Source organism: Pongo pygmaeus, chromosome 5, assembly GCF_028885625.2.
Source record: "Pongo pygmaeus isolate AG05252 chromosome 5, NHGRI_mPonPyg2-v2.0_pri, whole genome shotgun sequence".
Classification (NCBI taxonomy): domain Eukaryota; kingdom Metazoa; phylum Chordata; class Mammalia; order Primates; family Hominidae; genus Pongo; species Pongo pygmaeus.
The window spans coordinates 28755012-28778207 of NC_072378.2; the positions used below are offsets into that span (position 1 = coordinate 28755012).

At 41.7% G+C, this 23196-nt stretch overlaps 1 non-coding gene across 1 annotated transcript; it reads right to left on the bottom strand.

Moving 5' to 3' along the window:
• Window positions 1-2542: 2542 nt before the first annotated feature.
• On the bottom strand, window positions 2543-2614 carry TRNAA-AGC (transfer RNA alanine (anticodon AGC)). Its single transcript has one exon. It is a non-coding gene; the product is annotated as a tRNA-Ala (tRNA).
• Window positions 2615-23196: the final 20582 nt, after the last annotated feature.

Here is a 23196-nt window from a genome sequence, read left to right on the forward strand (position 1 = left end):
AATACAGTTGAATTTCCAAAAATCATCTATAATGTACCTTAAAATGATTCACTATTGTCCTAGCCCAAAGATAGGCACTGTTTGCTCTCAAAGTACTTCTGTCATATGTCATTTGTTTTCATTGTCTCAAGATGTTTTTGAAATCTCCATCCTATATTTCCTATAGCTTTCTTATATTAAACTCTTGGTTTTTGCATCCTACCCATTTCTACCTTAAATTACACAGGTGGACTTCCTTAAAGAAGTCTATTGTGGGGAGCAGAAAAAAATATTTCCATTTGGGCCTGAGCCCTAGCATAAAGCAATGGTAATAATTCATGATATTTTTCCTCATGCTTTTACTATATTCCTTTGCAAATTGATTCCCATGATTGAAGCCTGTGAATAATTTTTTTCTGCCACAGTGAGTATAAGTGGCAAAGAGACATTGTGGAACTGTACTTTGAAAATGAGAGAAGAGAGAGAAAAAATGTCAACAGAACAGAAAATTATCTATTTCCCACATCAAGAAAGTCTGGGTCCTCAGTACTAGCTCTGAATCTTTCTTTAAAGAAGTAAACTGAAACCCAAGACATCTTAATCTGAGAAAGAATGACTTTTGGAACTTATTTTCTCCATTGACAATTTCCTAATCACTTCACAGGGAGAGAGGTGGCCTGATATTATATCGGAAACTGAGGATTTCCCAATTCTTGCGATATCCTTCAGCTCACACTTTCATTAGGGTTAGCAAAGGGCTTTGGATCTTTAAAATCTATCACAGGGCTTAGAATACAAAGTGGTGTTAATATAAAAGTTCCTGAAGATTTGGTGGTAGCTGATGAGAAGAGGGCTGCGTATTCTGGAATGATTACAAGGTCTTATCCTATTTAAAATGTTTCAGAGCAAGGATACAAACTTCCCAGTTTACATTAGAAGTTAGCACAACCTTTATTGCAAAACTTGCGAAAAAGAAAATGAAGACCGGCGTGGTGGCTCATGCCTGTAATCCCAGCACTTTGCGAGGCGGGCGGATCATGAGGTCAGGAGTTTGAGACCAGCCTGGCCAATATGGTGAAACCCCGTCCCTACTAAAAATATAAAAAATTAGCCGGGCGCGGTGGCGCGCACCTGTTGTCCCAGTTACTCGGGATGCTGAGGCAGGAGAATCGCTTGAACCCGGGAGGTGGAGGTTGCAGTGAGCCGAGATCGCGCCACTGCACTCCAACCTGGACGACAGAGTGAGACTCCGTCTCAAGAAAGAAGAAAATGAAAACTTCACATCACATTCAATCATGAATAGTGGTTCAAAAAGTATTAATAAATACAATATTACCAGAGAGGGAAGGAAGAGTCAATTAGAACACAAAAATGATTCAACAATAGAAATATATATTTTTTGCAATTATGTTTTCTATGTTAGAATAGAAAATTGGGGGAAAAAACACAGCCGTGTATTTATACTATACACCCTTACTACGTCAAAGCATGTCATATTGCTTCTTAAATGTGCAAAAAGGATCTCTCGTGGATCCTGTTAAACTGCTACTTCTGGTTCAGTACGTCTGAGGTGAAGCTGAGATTTCGCTCTTCTAACAAGCTCTCCGGTGCCACCAACTCTTGTGTGGACCAAGAGTCTGAAAAATATCCTTACGATAGAGGGCGCACCTGTCTTAGATAAAATTACTTCTGTAACGTCATCTAAGAGAAGTCAAATTATCCGGCAAGAGTGAAGCCAGAGTAAAAGTGGAAATTAGTCCGTGAACTTTGAGATCTTCAGCAGAGCATGCTTCCCAATGGAGCTATTTGGCAGAAGTGTGACGCCTCTACAATTATTGATGAAAATAACTTTCTCAATTTCCCAGTTTGGAAGGCTTTGCGTTTCTCAGGGCTCAGCCTGCGATGGATCATAGCTAAACAAGGACCAGAAAAAAAATAAAGGAAATCGGCCGGGAGCGGTGGCTCACGCCTGTAATCCCAGCACTTTGGGAGGCCGAGGCGGGCGGATCACGAGGTCAGGAGATCGAGACCATCCTGGCTAACACGGTGAAACCCCGTCTCTACCAAAAAATAGAAAAAATTAGCCGGACGTGGTGGCGGGCGCCTGTAGTCCCAGCTACTCGGGAGGCTGAGCCAGGAGAATGGCGTAAACCCGGGAGGCGGAGCTTGCAGTGAGCCAAGATCATGCCACTGGGCGACAGAGCGAGACTCCGTCTCAAAAAAAAAAGTAATAAAGAAAATTGTCTGAGAGCTTACGTTTTTCTTTTATTAAATATTTCTACATTTATCTTTTATTTCCTACTTTTTAAATAATAATACTCCAAAGGTTAATGAGCTCGTCAATTTGGCGACGCCATTGAAGTTTTGGAATCCGGAACCGTCTTTGTCTTCCAGCTCCATCTTTTCCACCTTTTGCTTAGGCAGCCCCCCTGAGTTGTGTCAAGGCTGAGGAGTAGAAATGGAACAGCACTAATATTAATGGCAAAACCGTTGTGAAATAGGGTTACTTTCTGTTTAAGCAAGGAAAATAAAGCAATGGGAAAAAAATTAAAAGCAAAAGAAATGGAGGTGCCGGGGATTGAACCCGGGGCCTCGTGCATGCTAAGCACGCGCTCTACCACTGAGCTACACCCCCGTGCCGGAACACTTCTCTCGAGAATATATTCAAGATCAGAACCTGACCCTTTTGCTAGGTTTCTGAAGTTAGTTGTAACAAGCCAAGGTCTATTTTATTTAGTTATTTCTTATATCTTAAATTTAGGTTTTGCGTCCCTCTTTGCTGACAGCTGAGCATTCTACACCGAAGGCCCTCTATTGATGGCCCTGGGATTTTTCTGCTCGTCAGTCCGGAGTCACTTCCCGGGCACCACTAGAAGAACCCGGGATGAAACATTTTCTCCCGTGTCTTGACTCTCTCCTTTTTCTCCGCTGCTTTAAAGGGCTGCCAGAAAGCCACAAAGTACAAAGCGAGGCATTTAGAGACCATATTAGATGCAGATGGCGAGGGAAGACAGGTGGACAAACGCAGACGGGTTCGTGTCGGTGCAGCCACTGCTTTGGACCCGAGCCTCCGTCCTGCCGGCGGCCGGGGTGCTGAGCCCAGCGAGGCGAGGACTGCAGAGCGAGGAAGAGGAGCACGCTCCAGATCCCGCCCCCTTTCGGGCAGAATCCGCTCTCGGTCCGGTCCCGATTCGGCAGAAAACCATACGAGGGCGGTATACACTCAACACGCGCATGAACGATTCATCAAGCCCTCCGTGTGCCGCGTCTGGCTCACCAACCTCATCCTCCGAGCTCTGGGCTTCTGCCTCCCAGCCCAAGGAACCCACAGGGTCTCAGCCAACACTGGGAGAGGAGCTTAAATGGGCAGAAAGACAAGATAAGGGGATGTGGTGAATAATAGAATCATCCAATCCTATTATCAGCCCATCTGAGATTAAAGGGACGTCAATCATACTTGAATACTTTATTTAAAAAAAAAAACAGTTTGCAGAGGGTCGCATTCAAGAAGAATAAAGTGGTTTTTTTGTTTGTTTTTTTTTTCCATAAAAATGTGGATTCAGGAGCTTTACCGGAAATAATCAAGGAACGGGGAAGAGTGTGGTGAGAGAGTTTGGGTCCGGTATACCTCTCTCCGCACCACATGCTTTTGTAGTACCTGTGAAACATTCATGAAAACGGACCATAGAACAAAACGTCAGTAAGTTCCAAAGTATAGAAATAACACAAACATCATTCTCTGACCATCATGCAATAAAACTAGAAATTGATAAAATAAAAAATAAAAGTCACTTCCATCTGAAAATTTTAAAGCATGCTATAATACAACTCGAGTCAAGAAGGAAATACAAATTTTAATTACATAATTTCTTGAAAAGGACAAAAGTGCAAATGTGACATAGAATCTGTGAGATAGAGCTAAGCATTTATCAGAAGGAAATTTATTTCCTCACATACCTATATCGATAACAACAAAAAATAACAAATGATCAAACACAGCTCAAGATGCTAATAAATGAACAACAAAATAAACCAAAAGAATGAGGAAGGAAGGGTTATAAGGACAAATTCAGAGAATGAGTTAGAAACAAATTATAACTAATAAAGATAAAAAAATCTGGATATTTGAAAGTCAACAAAATAGACAAACCTCTACCCGACAAAGAGAAAATAAGCGCAAATACACAAAATTAGAACTGGAGGAAATAATCATCAACACAGAAGACCTTTTTTGAAATCATCAGAGATAACATAACACAACTAGCAAATAACTGGCAAACTTAGTGGATTTTGTAGACAAATGCAGCATACTCAAACTAACCCTTGTAGAGACAGAAAGTCTAAACACACCAGTTAAGAAAAATAGTTTAACAGGTATACTCAATAAAAAGGGCACCAAGCTCAAATACTTTCACAAAGAAATTCTACCAAACTGTCAAATATCAAAAAATCATGATGCTACTTAAATTATTTGAAGCATAGAAACTAGCACTTTATAAAGTTAGTATAACATTGATCACAAACATTTCAGTTTGCACTAAAAATGAAAACTACAGGTCAATTTCACATATGAAATATATGAAATGTAATGCCTAAATCTTAAATAAAATTAATAGCAAACAGAATCCAATAGCACATTTAAAACAATAATACAGGATGTCCAAGTAGGGTTTATTCCAGGAGTGTAAAGATCACTCATTATTAGGAAAGATATTAATATAATCCATTGTAATTGGAACTGGAGGTCATTATGTTAAATAAAATAAGCGAGAGACAGAAAGACAAATTTCACATCTTTTCAGTCATATGTGGGAGTTTAAAAAGTTGATCTCATGGAGGTAGAGAGTAGAATCATAGATACCAGGGTCAGGGAAGGGTGTGTGCGTTGGAGCTGCGTACAAAGAGAGGTTGGTCAATGCGTACAAACACATAATTAGATAGAAGGTATAGGTTCTTTTTTTTTTTTTTTTTTTTTGAGTTGGAGTCTGGCTCTCTTGACCAGGCTGGAGTGCAGTGGCACCATCCCAGCTCACTGCAACCTCCACCTCCCAGGTTCAAGTGATTCTCCTGCCTCAGTCTCCTGAGCAGCTGGGATTACAGGTGCCTGCCACCACAGCCAGCCTCTAATGTTGATAGTAGAGTAGGGTGACTATAGTTAGCAACAATGTATTGTATATTTCAAAGTAGCTAGAAGAGATAACCTGAAACCAACACATAGAAATGATAAATACTCAAAGTGATGGATACCCCAAATACCCTGACTTTACTCATAATAAGTGAAATACATACTAAATTAGATTGGATAGCATACCTTGTTGTCAAGGTTGCCGAGAAATTAGTCTTTTCTTAGAGTACTGGTGGGAATGGAAAATGGTGTAATTCCAAGGGCAGAAAATTTGCAGTATCTAGAAAAAATGTATAATTATTTACCCTTTAACCCACAAATACCACTTCTACAAAGCTATCCCTAATATATACTATCAAAATAAAAAGGACCAGGCACAGTGGCTTACGCCTGTAATCTCAACACTTTGGATGGCCGAGGCTGGCAAATCACTTGAGGCCAAAAGTTTGAGACCAGCCTGGTCAACACGGTGAAACCCTGCCTCTACTAAAAATACAAAAGTAGTCAGGTGTGGTGGCGGGCGCTTGTAATTGCAGCTCCTCAAGAGGCTGAGGCAGGAGAATTGCTTGAATCCCAGGAGGCAGAGGTTGCAGTGAGCCAAGATGGCACCACAGCACTCCAGCCTAGGTGACATAGTAAAACTCCATCTCAAATAATAATAATAATAATAATAATAATAATAATAACTACTAAATAAATAAAAAGGAAAATAGATGCATGACTATTCATCACAACTCTATTTGTAAAGCAAAAGAAGGAAACAATCCAGGCCGGGTGCGGTGGCTCACGCCTGTAATCCTAGCACTTTGGGAGGCTGAGGCAGGTGGATCACCAGGTCAGGAGATCGAGACCATCCTGGCTAACACGATGAAACCCTGTCTCTATTAAAATACAAAAAATTAGCCGGGCATGGTGGCACATGCCTGTAGCCCCAGCTACTAGGGAGGCTGGGGCCAAGATCATGCCACTGCAGTCTACCCTGGAAGACAGAGCGAGACTCCATCTCAAAAAAAAAAAAAAGGAATCAATCCAAATGTCTGACAAAAGGGTCAATTTGAGAAAACTGTGGTACATCAATATAATGTCACTGTAAAAAGGAATACGAAATCATCAGCTTCATTTCTCTCCTTCCCCTATGAAGAAGGGCATATATGTATTTGAACTTCACTGGGACACTGGGTAATCACTCTCCTACAATTATCCCATGCTTATGTGTGTTAAATAAATTTTGTATGTCTTTTTCTTTTATTAATCTGCCTTTGTCACTTCATTTTCAGCAAATTTCAGTGGGCAGAGAGGAAGCTTTTCCGCCATCCCTACATAGTTAATACTCTACCTTGAGCATGGCACACTGAGAATACTAAGGTGCTAATAGCTCTTAACTGCGGCTTGTGAGGCAGTGGCTTCAAAACAGGAAATACAAGCCAAGAGGATTTCAGACTACTGCACTCCATCCACTGAGTGTTCATCATCTAGAACATTTCTTCCACAAAGAGAAACATGCAATTGTTACCACCTCTAGCTCCAGAGTCCTAGCTCAGAGACTTTTCCTATAGAAAGAAGTGAGCCAGCCGGGCATGGTGGCTCATGTCTGTAATCCCAGCACTTTGGGAGGCCAAGGTGGGCAGATCACCTGAGGTCAGGAGTTTGAGACCAGCCTGGCCAACATGGCGAAAACCCATCTCTACTAAAAATACAAAAAAAAAAATAGCTGGGCGTGGTGGTGTGCGCCTGTAGTTCCAGCTACTATGGAGGCTGAGGCAGGAGAATCGCTTGAACCCAGGAGGTGGAGGTTGCAGTGAGCTGAGATTGCACCACTGCACTCCAGCCTGGGCGACAGAGCAAGACACCATCTCAAAAAAAAAAAAAAAAAAAAAAGAGAAGAAAGAAGAAGAACGAAGAAGAAGAAAGGAAGAGGAAGAAGAAGAAGAAAAGAAAAGGAGGCGGAGGAGGAGGAGGAGGAGGAGGAGGAGGAGGAGGCGGAGGAGGCGGAGGAGGAGGCGGAGGAGGAGGCGGAGGAGGCGGAGGAGGCGGAGGAGGCGGGGGCGGGGGCGGGGGCGGGGGCGGGGGCGGAGGCGGAGGCGGAGGAGAAGAAGAAGAAAAAATGAGCCAAAAAGTAGATAGCTTCCAATCCTTTCCCAAAATAACTGATTTAATTTGTAACAGAGAATAGAGAAGTTGAAAGCTAAGGGCATTCTCAAGAATGGTGGAGATTTTGATGAAAGGTAATTGGGAGGAAATCTGTGAATCTAAGAAAGATAGATCTTAAACTGTAGTCTGGCTAGTATGCAGGAGAGGATCAGGAAATAAGACAGTTAGGAGGAACCCTTTTGGGATCAGGACAAATATCAAATACTTACATCAGAAACTATTCCATTTAAGGAGCTACATTTTGATTGGATTTGTTCATAGAGGAATTTATACCTCAGGGCATTGCTGAAAACAATACAACAACTGGTCAGCAATAACTGAAACATAACAGTAGGGTGTGGTCAGAAAAAGAGTGAAAAAAAACATTGCCAGCACCACTGTCCTCCCAGGGTGACTGGGGGCATACCCAAAACTGCATTACCACAAAGACTAATGTCAGAGGATTAGCACTCTTGGGAGCGAAATATCCAGGGTTATACAATACTCCATATTAATAAAATGAATGGCAATAATCACATATCATCTCAATTGAGATACAGAAAGGATTCAACAAAATTCAACACACTTTTATGAAAAAACCACTCAGTGGCTGGGCATGATGGCTCACGCCTGTAATCCCAGCACTTTGGGAGGCCGAGGCGGGCGGATCACGAGGTCAAGAGATCGAGACCATCCTGGCTAACACGGTGAAACCCCGTCTCTACTAAAAAAAATGAAAAAAATTAGCCGGGCGTGGTGGCGGGTGCCTGTAGTCCCAGCTAGTCGGGAGGCTGAGGCAGGAGAATGGCGTGAACCCGGGAGGCGGACCTTGCAGTGAGCCGAGATCGCGCCACTGCACTCCAGCCTGGGCGATGGAGCAAAACTCCGACTCAAAAAAAAAAAAAAAAAAAAGAAAAGAAAAAAGCACTCAGCAAACTAGAATAGAATGAAACTACCTCAACTACCTCAACTTAATAAAAGCCATACATGAAAAGCCCACAGGTAATATATTCGGTGGCCTTAAGCTTTTCCTCTAAGATCTAGAACAAGGCAAGGATGCTTACTCTCACCACTACTGTTCAATATAGCACTAGAAGTCCTACTCAGAGCAATTAGACAAGAAACAGAGCCCCAGTGCGCTGGCTACAGCCTGTAATCCCAGCACTTTGGGAGGCCGAGAGGGTGCATTGCTTGAGCCCAGGTGTTCAAGACCAGCCTAGGCAACATGGTGAAACCCCATAACCACAAAAAACTACAAAAACTAGCCGGGCATGATGGCATGCACCTGTAATCCCAGCTACTTGGGAGGCTGAGGCAGGGTTCACTTGAACCCAGGAGGCGGAGGTGGCGATGAGCTGAGATCACACCATTGTACTCCAGCATGGGGACAGAGCCAGACCCCGTCTTGAAAGAAAAGAAAAGGAAGGAAAGAACGAAAGAAAGAAACAAAAGTCATCCAAATTGGAAAAGAAAACTAAAATTATCTGTTTACAGATGACATGATCTTATATGTGGAAACCCTGAAGACCTTCCCACACACACAAAAAAAACCTGTTACAACTAATAAACAACTTTAGAAAAGTAGCAGGGTATAAAATGAACATACAAAAATCAGTTGCATTTCTACAAACTAGCAATGACCAACCTGAAAAGAAAATTAAGAAAACAATCCCATTTACTATAGCACCAAAAAGAATAAAATATTTAGGCATAAACTGAACCAAGGAGGTAAAAGACTTGTGCAGGAAAAACTACAAAACATTGCTAAAAGAAATCAGACAAGATACAAATAAATGGAAAGGCATCCTGTGCTTGTGGAGTGGAAGACTTTAATACTGTGAATAAGTACATATTATCCAATGTCATCTACAGATTCAATAGCATTCTTATTAAAAACTCAATGGCAATTTTGCAGAAATAGGAAAATATAGAAAAAAAATCATCCTAAGACTCATATGGAATCTCCAGGGAACCTGAATAGCCAAAACAATCTTGAAAAAGAACAAAGTTGTAGAACTCATTCTTCCTGATTTTGAACCATACTACAAAGCAACACTAATCAAGAGGGTTGTAGGGGCCAGGCGCGGTGGCTCATGCCTGTAATCCCAGCACTTTGGGAGGCCAAGGTGGGTGGATGACAAGGTCAGGAGTTCAAGGCCAGCCTGGCCAGCATGGTAAAACCCCGTCTCTACTAAAAATACAAAAGATTAGCTAGGCATGGTGGCACGTGCCTGTAGTCCCAGCTACTCGGGAGGCTGAGGCAGGAGAATTGCTTGAACCCGGCAGGCAGAGGTTGCAGTGAGCCGAGATCGTGCCAATGCACTCTAGCCTGGGTGACAGGTGACAGAGCAAGACTCCGTCTGAAAAAAAAAAGATGGTTGTATTACTGACATAAAGACAAGTATATAGACTAATGGAACAGAGAGCCCAGAAATAAATCCTTGCATATATGGATGAATAATTTTGACAATGATGCCAAGACTACACAGTGGAGAAAGGACAGATCCTTCAATAAACAGTATTGGAAAAAGTGATTATCTACATGCAAAATAATGAATTGGACCTTATCTTTATACATATACAAAAAAAAATTCAAAATGGGTTAAAGACCTAAACATAAGACCAAAAACTATACAACTCCTCGAAGAAAACATGGAGGAAAAGCTTCTGGACATTGGATTTGACAGTGATTTCTTGGAGAGGCCACGAAGAACACAGACAACAAAAGCAAAAATAGACAAATGGGACCACACCAAACTTAAAAACTTCCGCACATCAAAGGAAACAATCCAAAAAGTGAAAACACAACCTATAGAACAGGAGGAAAATGTTTGCAACTGATAAAGGGTTAATATCCAGCGTATATAAGGAACTTCTACAACTCAACAACAACAAAAAACAAATAACCTGATTTTAAAATGGGCAACAGACTTTAATAAACATTTCTTGAAAAAAGACATACAAATAGCCAATAAGCATATGAAAAAATGCTCAACATTACTAATCATTAGAGAAATACAAATCAAAATCATAATGAAATATAATCTCACATCTGTTAGGATGGCCCTATGAAAAGAATAGAAAATAACAAGTGTTGGAGAGGATATGCAGAAATTGGAAATGTGTGCACTGTTGGCAGAAATGTAAAATGGTGCAGCCATTATGAAAAACAGTGTGGAGTTCGTGGTCTATATACATATATATATACATGTATATATACAAGTTATAGGTTTTCATCCACAGTTACTGGTTCATAACTTCCATCTCCCTTGTTACAGTCTTTTGTTATAATGTTGTGTGTGTTAGGCCTCAGGGGCAGGCCTCAAGGAACAGAATCTACCTCCTGCCTTCCTTTCACCTGCCCCAGTGCAGAACTCTAATATTACCCCATCTTTTTCATTATGGGTCTTAAGACCCTCCTCCCCTGGGAGGGTCAGTCTCATACCTTGGAGGAAGGAATGTTTCCATAAAAACCCAAGAAGACTGGGTTCAAAGGCCTCCAGATAGCTGAACCCGTGGAGGTTGCTGGAAGGTGGCATGCCCAGGGAGGGCATGGAAGCTCCATACCCCTTCCACCATACCTTGCCCTACCAGTCTATTAATCTGTGTCCTTTATAATAAACTGGTAAATGTAAATTTTCCCTGAGTTCTGTGAGCCACTCCAGCAAATTAACTTAACCCAAAGAGGAGGTTGTAGGAACCCCAAATTGAAACCAGTCAGTCAAGAAGTCCCAGAGACCCAGACTTGCAACTGGTATCTGAGGCTATAGGGGGAAGTCTTGGGGACTGAGCCCCCAACCTGTAGGAACTGACATTACCTTCAGGTAGACAGTGTCAGAACTGAATTGGAGGACACCTAGCTGGTGTCTGCTGCTTGATGTGTGGGGAAAAACCTTCACACATTTGGCCACAGTAGTCTTCTATGTTGATGATTATTGTGGTGTGAGACTAGAGGAAAATGGCTGGTGAGAGTTTTCCCAACACAGGGTTTCTTCACAAAATTAAAATTATGATTCCCATATAATCCAGCAATCCTACTTCTGCAGGGGTTTCAAAAGAATTCAAAAGCATTAAAAGTAGGATCCTAAAGAGATATCTGTAGCATTATTCACACTAGCCAAGAGGTAAAAGGAAAACAAATGTCAATTGACAGATGAATGGATATACAAAATGAGGTATATACATACAACGGAAAAATATTACATAGCCTTAAAAAAGAAGGAAATCCTATCACATACTGCAATAATAGATAAATCTTGAGGACATTATGGCAAGGGAAGTAAGCCAGTCACAAAAGAACAGACACTGTATGATTCCACTAATAAGAAGTATCTAAAGTAGACACAATTTATAGAAACAGAAAGTAGAAAGGTGGTTGCCAAGGACTGGCTGGAAGGGAGAGGAGAATTAGTGTTTGTTGGGCATAGAGTTTCAGTGTTGAAAGATGAAAGTGTTCCAGAGATCTGTTGCATAACAATGTGAATATACTTAATACTACTAAACTGTACACTTAAAAATGGTTAAGATGATAAATTTAACGTTACGTGTTTTACTTTGATTTAAAACAATTTAAATACGTTCAGATAAATAAAAAAGTTCAGTCAGGTGTGGTGGCTCATGCCTGTAATCCCAGCACTTTGGGAGGCCAAGGCAGGCGAATCACTTGAGGCTAGGAGTTGGAGGCCAGCCTAGTCAACATAGCAAAACCCTGTCTCTACAAGAAAATATAAAAAATTAGCTAGGTGTGGTGGCACATGTCTGTAATCCCAGCTACTGGGGAGGCTGAGGCATGAGAATCGTTTGAACCTGGGAAGGTGAGGTTGCAGTGAGCTGAGAATGTGCCACTGCACTCCAGCCTGGGTGATAGAGTGAGACTAGGTCTCAAAAAAAAAAAAAAAAAAAAAAAAAGAGTGCACAACAGCACAACCTATCAAAATGTACTGGATACAGCTAAAACAGTGCTAAGAAGTAAATTTATAGCTGGAAATGTTTATGTTAGGAAAGACAAAAGATCTCAAATCAATAGCCCTTACATTGTAAGACACTGGAAAAAGACGAACAAACTAAAGCTAAAGCAAGAGGAAGGAAAGAAATAAAGATTAGAGTGGAAACTAATGAAATAGAAAAACAATGAATAAATAAAATATTTATTTCTTAAAAAGGTAAATAAAATGGTCAAACCCTAAACTAGATTGACCAAGATAAGGGAGGGATGATTCAAGTTACTAAAATCAGAACTGAAATGGAAACACTACTGTGGGGCGTGGTGGCTCACACCTGTAATCCCAGCACTTTCGGAGACCAAGGTGTGTGGATCACGAGGTCAGGAGTTTGAGACCAGCCTGGCCAACATGGTGAAACCCTGGCTCTACTAAAAATACAAAAATTAGCTAGGCATGGTGGTACCCACCTGTAGTCCCAACTACTTGGGAAGCTGAGGCAGAAGAATCACTTGAGCCCAGGAGCCGAGGTTGTGCCACTGCACTCCAGCCTGGGGGACAGAGTGAGACTGCATCTCAAAAAAAAAAAAAAAAAGAAATCCCCCGTTAGAAGAGAATAAAATAGAATGAAAACAAGATGGCCGAATAGGAACAGCTCAGGTCTGCAGTTCTCAGTGTGATCGCCGCAGAAGATGGGTGATTTCTGCATTTCCAACTGAGGTAACTGGTTCATCTCACTGGGACTGGTTGGACAATGGGTACAGCCCATGGAGGGTGAGCTGAAGCAGGGCGGAGCATCGCCTCACCTGGGAAGCGCAAGGGTCGGGGGATTTCCCTTTCCTAGCCAAGGGAAACTGTGACAGACTGTACCTGGAAAATCGGGATACTCCTGCCCTAATACTGCACTTTTCCAACGGTCTTAGCAAATGGCACACCAGGAGATTATACCCCGAGCCTGGCTCAGTGGGTCCTATGCCGACAGAGCCTTGCTCACTGCTACAGCAGCAGTCCGAGATCGAACAGCGAGGTGGCAGCCTGGCTGGGGGAGGGGGTCTGCCATTGCTGAGGCTTGAGTAGGTAAAGAAAGTGGCCCAGAAGCTCATACTGGGTGGAGCCCACCACAGCTCAAGGAGGCGTGCCTGCCTTTGTAGACTCCACCTCTGGGGGGCAGGGCATAGCTGAACAAAAGGCAGCAGAAACTTCTGCAGACTTAAACGTCGCTGTCTGACAGCTCTGAAGAGAGCAGTGGTTCTCCCAGCACGGAGTTTGAGCTCTAAGAAGGGACAGACTGCCTCCTCAAGTGGGTCCCTGACCCCTGTGTAGCCTAACTGGGAGACACCTCCCAGTAGGGGCCGACTGACACCTCATACAGCCAGGTACCCCTCTGAGACGAAGCTTCCAGAGGAAGGATCAGGCAGTAATATTTGCTGTTCTGCAGTATCTGCTGTTCTGCAGCCTCCGCTGGTGATACCCAGGCAAACAGGGTCTGGAGTGGACCTCTAGCAAACTCCAACAGTCCTGCAGCTGAGAGACCTGACAGTTAGCAGGAAAACTAACAAACAGAAAGAAATAGCATCAACATCAACAAAAAGGACATCCACACCAAAACCCCATCTGTAGGTCACCATCATCAAAGACCAAAGGCAAATAAAACCACAAAGATGGAGAGAAACCAGAGCAGAAAAGCTCAAAATTCTAAACACCAGAGCACCTCTTCTCCTCCAAAGGATCGCAGCTCCTCGCCAGCAATGGAACAAACCTGGATGGAGAATGACTTTGATGAACTGACAGAAGTAGGCTTCAGAAGGTCAGTAATAACAAACTTCTCTGAGCTAAAGGAGGCGGTTTGAACCCATCATAAGGAAGCTAAAAACCTTCAAAAAAGATTAGACAAATGGCTAACTAGAATAAACAGTGTAGAGAAGACCTCAAAGGACCTGATGGAACTGAAAATCATGGCACGAGAACTATGTGACACATGTACAAGCTTCAGTAGCCGATTCCATCAAGTGGAAGAAAGGGTATCAGTGATTGAAGATCAAATTAATGAAATGAAGCGAGAAGAGAATTTAGAGAAAAAAGGGTAAAAAGAGGCTGGGCGCGGTGGCTCACGCCTGTAATCCCGGCACTTTGGGAGGCCCAGGCGGGCGGATCACGAGGTCAGGAGATCGAGACCATCCTGGCTAACAGGTGAAACCCTGTCTCTACTAAAAATACAGAACGTTAGCTGGGCATGGTGGCGGGCGCCTGCAGTCCCAGCTACTTGGGAGGCTGAGGCAGCAGAATGGCGTGAACCCGGGAGGCGGAGCTTGCAGTGAGCCAAGATCGCACCACTGCACTCCAGCCTGGGTGACACAGCAAGACTGTGTCTCAAAAAATGAATAAATAAATAAATAAAATAAAAAAGGCTAAAAAGAAACAAACAAAGCCTCCAAGAAATGTGGGACTATGTGAAAAGACCAAATCTACGTCTGATTGGTGTACCTGACACTGACGGAGAGAATGGAACCAAGTTGGAAAACACTCTGCAGGATATTATCCAGGAGAACTTCCCCAACCTAGTAAGGCAGGCTAACATTCAAATTCAGGAAATACAGAGAACACCACAAAGATACTCCTCGAGAAGAACAACCCCAAGACACATAATTGTCAGATTCACCAAGGTTGAAATGAGGAAAAAATGTTAAGGGCAGCCAGAGAGAAAGGTTGGGTTACCCGCAAAGGGAAGCCCATCAGATTAACAGCAGATCTCTTGGCAGAAACTCTACAAGCCAGAAGAGAGTGGGGGCCAATATTCAACATTCTTAAAGAAAAGAATTTTCAACCTAGAATTTCATATCCTGCGAAACTAAGCTTCATAAGTGAAGAAGAAATAAAATCCTTTACAGACAAGCAAATGCTGAGAGATTTTGTCACCACCAGGCCTGCCTTACAAGAGCTCCTGAAGAAAGCACTAAACATGGAAAGGAACAACTGGTACCAGCCACTGCAAAAACATGCCAAATTGTAAAGACCATCGATGCTAGGAAGAAACTGCATCAACTAATGGGCAAAATAACCAGCTAACATCATGACAGGATCAAATTCACACATAACAATATTAACCTTAAATGTAAATGGGCTAAATGCCCCAATTAAAAGACACAGACTGGCAAATTGGATAAAGAGTCAAGACCCAACAAGTGTGCTGTATTCAGGAGACCGATCTCACATGCAGAGCCACACAGGCTCAAAATAAAGGGATGGAGGAAGATCTACCAAGCAAATATAAAGCAAAAAAAAGCAGGAGTTGCAATCCTAGTCTTTGATAAAACAGACTTTAAACCAACAAAGATCAAAAGAGACAAAGAAGGCCATTACATAATGGTAAAGGGATCAATTCAACAAGAAGAGCTAACTATCCTGAATATATATGCACCCAATACAGGAGCACCCAGATTCATAAAGCAAGTCCTTAGAGACCTACAAAGAGACTTAGACTCTCACACAATAATAATGGGAGACTTTAACACCCCACTGTCAATATTAGACAGATCAACGAGACAGAAGGTTAACAAGGATATCCAGGACTTGAACTCAGCTCTGGACCAAGCGGACCTAATAGGCATCTACAGAACTCTCCACCACAAATAAACAGAATATACATTCTTCTCAGCGCCACATCACACCTATTCCAAAATTGACCACAAAGTTGGAAGTAAAGCACTCCTCAGCAAATGTAAAAGAACAGAAATCACAACAAACTGTCTCTCAGTCCACAGTGCAATCAAATTGGAACTCAGGATTAAGAAACTCATTCAAAACCGCACAAGTACATGGAAACTGAACAACTTGCTCCCGAATGACTACTGGGTAAATAACAAAATGAAGGCAGAAATAAAGATGTTCTTTGAAACCAATGAGAACAAAGACACAACATACCAGAATCTCTGGGACACATTTAAAGCAGTGTGTAGAGGGAAATTTATAGCACTAAATGCCCATAAGAGAAAGCAGGAAAGATCTAAAATTGACGTCCTAACATCACAATTAAAAGAACTAGAGAAGCAAGAGCAATCACATTCAAAAGCTAGCAGAAGGCAAGACACAACTAAGATCAGAGCACAACGGAGATAGAAACACAAAAACCCTTCAAAAAAATCAATGAATCCAGGAGCCGGCTTTTTGAAAAGATCAACAAAATTGATAGACCGCTAGCAAGACTAATAAAGAAGAAAATAGAGACTAATCAAACAGATGCAATGAAAAATGATAAAGGGGATATCACCACCGATCCCACAGAAATACAAACTACCATCAGAGAATACTATAAACACCTCTATGCAAATAAACTAGAAAATCTAGAAGAAATGGATAAATTCCTGGACACATACACCCTCCTAAGACTAAACTAGGAAGAAGTTGAATCCCTGAATAGACCAGTAACAGGCTCTGAAATTGAGGCAATAATTAATAGCCTACCAACCAAAAAAAGTCCAGGACCAGACGGATTCACAGCAGAATTCTACCAGAGGTACAAAGAGGAGCTGGTCCAATTTCTTCTGAAACTATTCCGAACAACAGAAAAAGAGGGACCCATCCCTAACTCATTTTATGAGGCAAGCATCATCCTGATACCAAAGCCTGGCAGAGACATGACAAAAAAAAGAGAATTTTAGACCAATATCCCTGATGAACATCGATGCGAAAATCCTCAATAAAATACAGGCAAACCAAATCGAGCAGCACATCAAAAAGCTTATCCACCAAGAACAAGTTGGCTTCATCCCTGGGATGCAAGGCTGGTTCAACATACGCAAATCAATAAATGTAATCCATAACATAAACAGAACCAAAGCCAAAAACCACGTGATTATCCCAACAAATGCAGAAAAGGTCTTCAACAAAATTCAACAGCCCTTCATGCTGAAAACTCTCAATAAACTAGGTATTGATGGGACGTATCTCAAAATAATAAGAGCTATTTGTGCCAAACCCACAGCCAATATCATATTGAATGGGCAAAAACTGGAAGCATTCCCTTTGAAAACTGGCACAAGACAGGGATGCCCTCTCTCACCACTTCTATTCAACATAGTGTTGGAAGTTCTGGCCAGGGCAATCAGGCAAGAGAAAGAAATAAAAGGTATTCAATTAGGAAAAGAGGAAGTCAAATTGTCCCTGTTTGCAGATGACATGATTGTATATTTAGAAAACCCCATCATCTCAGTCCAAAATCTCCTTAAGCTGATAAGCAAGTTCAGCAAAGTCTCAGGATACAAAATCAATGTGCAAAAATCACAAGCATTCCTATACACCAATAACAGACAAACAGAGAGCCAAATCATGAGGGAACTCCCATTCACAATTGCTACAAAGAGAATAAAATACCTAGGAATCCAACTTACAAGGGATGTGAAGAACCTCTTCAAGGAGAACTACAAACCACTGCTCAACAAAATAAAAGAGGACACAAACAAATGGAAGAACATTCCACGCTCATGGATAGGAAGAATCAATATCATGAAAATGGCCCTACTGCCCAAGGTAATTTATAGATTCAATGCCATCTCCATCAAGCTACCAATGACTTTCTTCACAGAATGGGAAAAGACTACTTTAAAGTTCATATGGAACCAAAAAAGGGCCTGCATTGCTAAGACAATCCTAAGCAAAAACAAGAAAGCTGGAGGCATCACGCTACCTGACTTCAAACTATTCTATGTGGCTACAGTAACCAAAACAGCATGGTACTGGTACCAAAATAGATATATAGACCAATGGAACAGAACAGAGCCCTCAGAAATAATACCACACATCTACAACCATTTGACCTTTGACAAACCTGACAAAAACAAGAAATGGGGAAAGGATTCCCTATTTAATAAATGGTGCTGAGAAAACTGCCTAGCCATATGTAGAAAGCCGAAACTGGATCCCTTCCTTAAACCTTATACAAAAATTAATTCAAGATGGATTAAAGACTTAAATGTTAGACCTAAAACCATAAAAACCCTAGAAGAAAACCTAGGCAATACCATTCAGGGCATAGGTATGGACAAGGACTTCATGACTAAAACACCAAAAGCAATGGCAACAAAAGCCAAAATAGACAAATGGGATCTTATTAAACTAAAGAGCTTCTGCACAGCAAAAGAAACTACCAACAGAGTGAACAAGCAACCTACAGAATGAGAGAAAATTTTTGCACTCTACCCATCTGACAAAGAGCTAATATCCAGAATCTACAAAGAACTTAAACAAATTTACAAGAAAAAATCAAACAACCCCATCAAAAAGTGGGCAAAGGATATGAACAGACACTTCTCAAAAGAAGACATTTATGCAGCCAAAAGACACATGAAAAAATGCTTATCATCACTGGTCATCAGAGAAATGCAAATCAAAACCACAATGAGATACCATCTCACACCAGTTAGAATGGTGATCATTAAAAAGTCAGGAAACAACAGGTGCTGGAGAGGATGTGGAGAAATAGGAATGCTTTTACACTGTTGGTGGGAATGTAAACTAGTTCAGCCGTTGTGGAAGACAGTGTGATGATTCCTCAAGGATCTATAACTAGAAATACCATTTGACTCAGGAATCCCATTACTGGGTATATACCCAAAGGATTATAAATCATGCTGCTATGAAGACACATGCACACATATGTTTATTGCAGCACTATTCACAATAGCAAAGACATGGAACCAACCCAAATGTCCATCAATGATAGACTGGATTAGGAAAATGTGGCACATATACACCATGGAATACTATGCAGCCATAAAAAAGGTTGAGTTCATGTCCTTTGTAGGGGCATGGATGAAGCTGGAAACCATCATTCTTAGCAAACTATAACAAGGACAGAAAACCAAACCCTGCATGTTCTCACTCATAGGGGGTAATTGAACAATGAGAACACTTGGACACAGGAAGGGGAACATCACACACCAGGGCCTGTCGTGGGGTGGGTTAGCAGGGAGGGATAGCATTAGGAGAAATACCTAATGTAAATGACAAGTTAATGGGTGCAGGACACCAACATGGCACGTGTATACATATGTAACAAACCTGCACATTGTGCACATGTACCCTAGAACTTAAAGTACAAAAAATAAGAGAATAAAATATTTCCCCCCTTAGACCTGAGCCCTGATAGTATTTATTTATAGTTCTGACCCCCTACTATAGCTTCTTACTTTTGACAATTGCCCTTTTTTTTTTTTTTTTTTTTTGAGATGGAGGCTTGCTCTGTCACCCAGGCTGGATTGCAATAGCGCAATCTCAGCTCACTGCAACCTCCACCTCCCAGGTTCCAGTGATTATCCTGTCTCAGACTCCCAAGTAGCTGGGATTACAGGTGCCTGTCACTACGCCTGGCTAATTTTTTGTATTTTTAGTAGAGAAGGGGTTTTGCCATATTGGCCAGGCTGGTCTCAAACTCCTGACCTCAAGTGATCCTCCCACCTCGGCCTCCCAAAGTGCTGGGATTACAGGCATGAGCCACCATGCCCAGCCAACTGTCCTTTTTCTAACACAAAATACTTCCATGGTCTGAGCACTGTGAATGAGGCTGTCAAACAGGAAAAGTGAGTTAAGCTGAGATGCAGACCTGCCAAAGTCTCAACCAACACCACAGGGAGCACTGGATTACATATGGCCTATACTCCTGTGGTGCCAAAACAACAAATCTTTTTACTCCACTGAAATCAATTGTTGAAGGTGCATCATCCCAGGAAGGGTGTGCTTTTGGGAGAATCAACTCTCTGCACCTGAGATAAACCCTAGAACACTGGCAGCACTCCAAACAACTAAGGCAAATGAGTCCTTCTTTGAGAGGGAATGTAGGTGGCATTTCTCCATGTCTTATATATCTCAGTTATTATTTATTCAAATATTGCCTCTGCTCTATTGTCTTTCATCAATTAAAGATTCTAATTAAATATATAGTAGATCTCCTTATCCTCTCTTCTATTAATACCATTATTTTGTATCTCTATACTTTGTTCTGAATAATTTTTTTTTTTTTGAGACAGAGTCTCGCTGTTGCCCAGGCTGGAGTAAAATGGTGCGATCTCGGCTCACTGCAAGCTCCGCCTCCTGGGTTCATGCCATTTTCCTGCCTCAGCCTCCCAAGTAGCTGGGACTACAGGTGCCTGCTACTACACCTGGCTAATTTTTTATATTTTTAGTAGAGATGGGGTTTCACCGAGTTATCAGGGTGGTCTCGATCTCCTGACCTCGTGAACCACCCGCCTCAGCCTCCCAAAGTGCTGGGTTTACAGACGTGAGCCACCACGCCCAGCCTGTTCTGAATAATTTCTTCTAAATTATTTTCCACTTCACTAATACTCTTTTCAGTTGTGTTAAGTTTGTTGTTAATATACCCTTCAAGTTCTTAAATTTTGGTTATATTTCAATTACAAATAAATTTTGGTTTTTTAGATCTACTTTGTCAGTTTTTATATTTTTCAATTTGCTCCTTAAATTTTTTAGATTAGCTGTTGTTTCTCTGAATATAGTAAGCACTTTTGTTACACCCTTGTCTGATAATTTCCAAATCTGAAGTTTAGTAGATTCTATTTCTGGTATCTGTCATTTCTTTTTCTCTTTCTTCCTCTTTTCTTGTGTCTGTTGTTTCTGTTGATTTTCACGGACACTTGTTTGTTCCTGTGTATGCACATATTTGTATGCTGGGTTTTGTATTTGAAAAAAATATTTCTAGAAATAATGTGAAGTCTAGGTTAAAGTTTTATTCCTTCAGAGAGGATTTTCCTTTGCATCTTCAGAAACCTAGATGTGCTGAAATACAGCCCACCTTAAACCAGTGTCAAGGTTTGGGGTCTTATGGGCTACCCAGATGATGGTAAGCCAAACTGCAGTTTATGGGTGAGCACGTTTACTTACAGTCCCCCTTTACTCCTAGAAAGCAGCATCGGGGGAGTGCATGATCACCAATGTCGCCACTTTGGGCAGCCCTAGGTTTCTGTTTTTGTTCCTCTAACCCTATGAGGCTATCAGAAACATAGATAAGTCTCTTGGCCTCTACATCCAGATTACAAATGTTGCCAGGGCAAAAGGGGTCCCAACTGCTGGATTCACTTCTCTGGGTTTGTTTCTTTTACTGAAACTCAGCAGGTAATTGATTACTAGTTTATTATATTTTTAATGCTTTAATAATTATTTTTATATATCATCCGGCTTTATTATTGTCTTTACCAGGGGGATTATCTGAATTACCTAGACATCCACTATCTGGAACAGAGTTCTGTCTCTCTTCACTTGTCTTAATTGAAAACTAGTCAGCACCCCTGAATATCAGCTGAATCCACTGCACCATAATCTGTGGATAATGCTGTTAAAGCAAACTAAATACGGCCTGAGAAAGATTCCATACTTCTATATTTGGGTCCTTGTGGAGGAATTGCAACCTAGTTTAATGGGTAGACAAGATTGAAAACCTAACTTAGGAATATGTGCCTATAACAATAACTGAGTCTTGGCCAATCCCAGTGGCTGTAATTCAACCATTCATACACTGCTGAGTGTTCAAACTGTGTTCAAATAAGGCAAAAACCGAGCTGTAACCCATCCGGCCATTCCGTACCTCACTTCCAATTTCCATGTCATTCTTTTTTTTTTTTTTTTTTTTTTGAGAAGTTTTGCTGTTTTGCTCTGTTGCCCAGGCTGGAGTGCAGTGGCTCGATCTTGGCTTACTGAAACCTCTGCCTCCCGGGTTCAAGCAATTCTCCTGGCTCAGCCTCCTGAGTAGCTGGGATTACAGGAGCATGCCACCACAGCCGGCTAATTTTTTTTATTTTTAGTAGAGACGGGGTTTCACCATGTTGGTCAGGCTTGTCTTGAACTCCTGACCTCGTGAGCCACACGCCTCGGCCTCCCAAAGTGCTGGGATTACAGGCGCGGGCCACTACGCTCGGCCTTTTTTTTTAGGGGGGGTCTATAAATCATCTTCCACCACGTGGCTGCGCTGAGTCTCTGAATGTGTTGTGATTCTGGGGGCTGCCCGATTTGCAAACCGTTCATTGCTCAATTAAACTCCTTTAAATTTAATTCAGCTGAATTTTTTATCAATGCCAATATTCTGAAGGTGTGAGTGAGCCTACACCAATAAGGTCAGGCTCAAACCTAGCCATTTTCTTCCAAAGAGTTAACCAGAGTATTAAATAGCACCAAGATTTTTAAAATAACAGACATTTACACACAAATATATTTTTTAAAAATACAGATGGCCGGGCGTGGTGGCTCAGTCCTGTAATCCCAGCACTTGGGAGGCTGAGGCAGGCGGATCACCTGAGGTCGGGAGTTTGAGACAAGCCTGACCAACATGGAGAAACTACGTCTCTACTAAAAATATAAAATTAGCCAGGCATGGTGGCGCATGCCTGTAATCCCAGCTACTTGGGAGGCTGAGGCAGGAGTATTGCTTGAACCCGGGAGGCGGAGGTTACAGTGAGCTGAGATCGCGACCTTGCACTCCAGCCTGGACAACAAGAGTGAAACTCCATCTCAAAAAAAAAAAAAAAAAAGATACATAATCCAGTACCTTATATCTGTGCTACACCCTCATACTGTAGACTTTGTATGACTGTACAATGCTCTTCTTTGCTTGACTATACAAGGCCCTTCAAAACCCAAGAAAAGTGTTCCTATTCTTATGTCAAAACCTCCTAGCACGATTAATGGAATGAACTGTTGGGGGAAAATGAAATAAAAAAGCAATGTTATTTCCCCTAAACCTTTAGCAGCACTTGTTGGATTAGTACATCTTTGGCCTTGCGTGCAAGTCAGAGGATGGCAGCTCAAACTCACTAAAATCCATCTGGCTGTCTCTTTTCTTTTGTCTCACATGCTTTGTTATGTGTCAGTTTAACTATACATATTTTAAAATAAGGACTTTCAGGGCAAAACGTCTTACCATATACTATCACCGTAACTTGATGTAAGCTTGAACTTAGTATACAGTAAGGCTGAGCTTATAAAATGTTCATTCAGGCTTACATCAAGTTATGGTGGTAG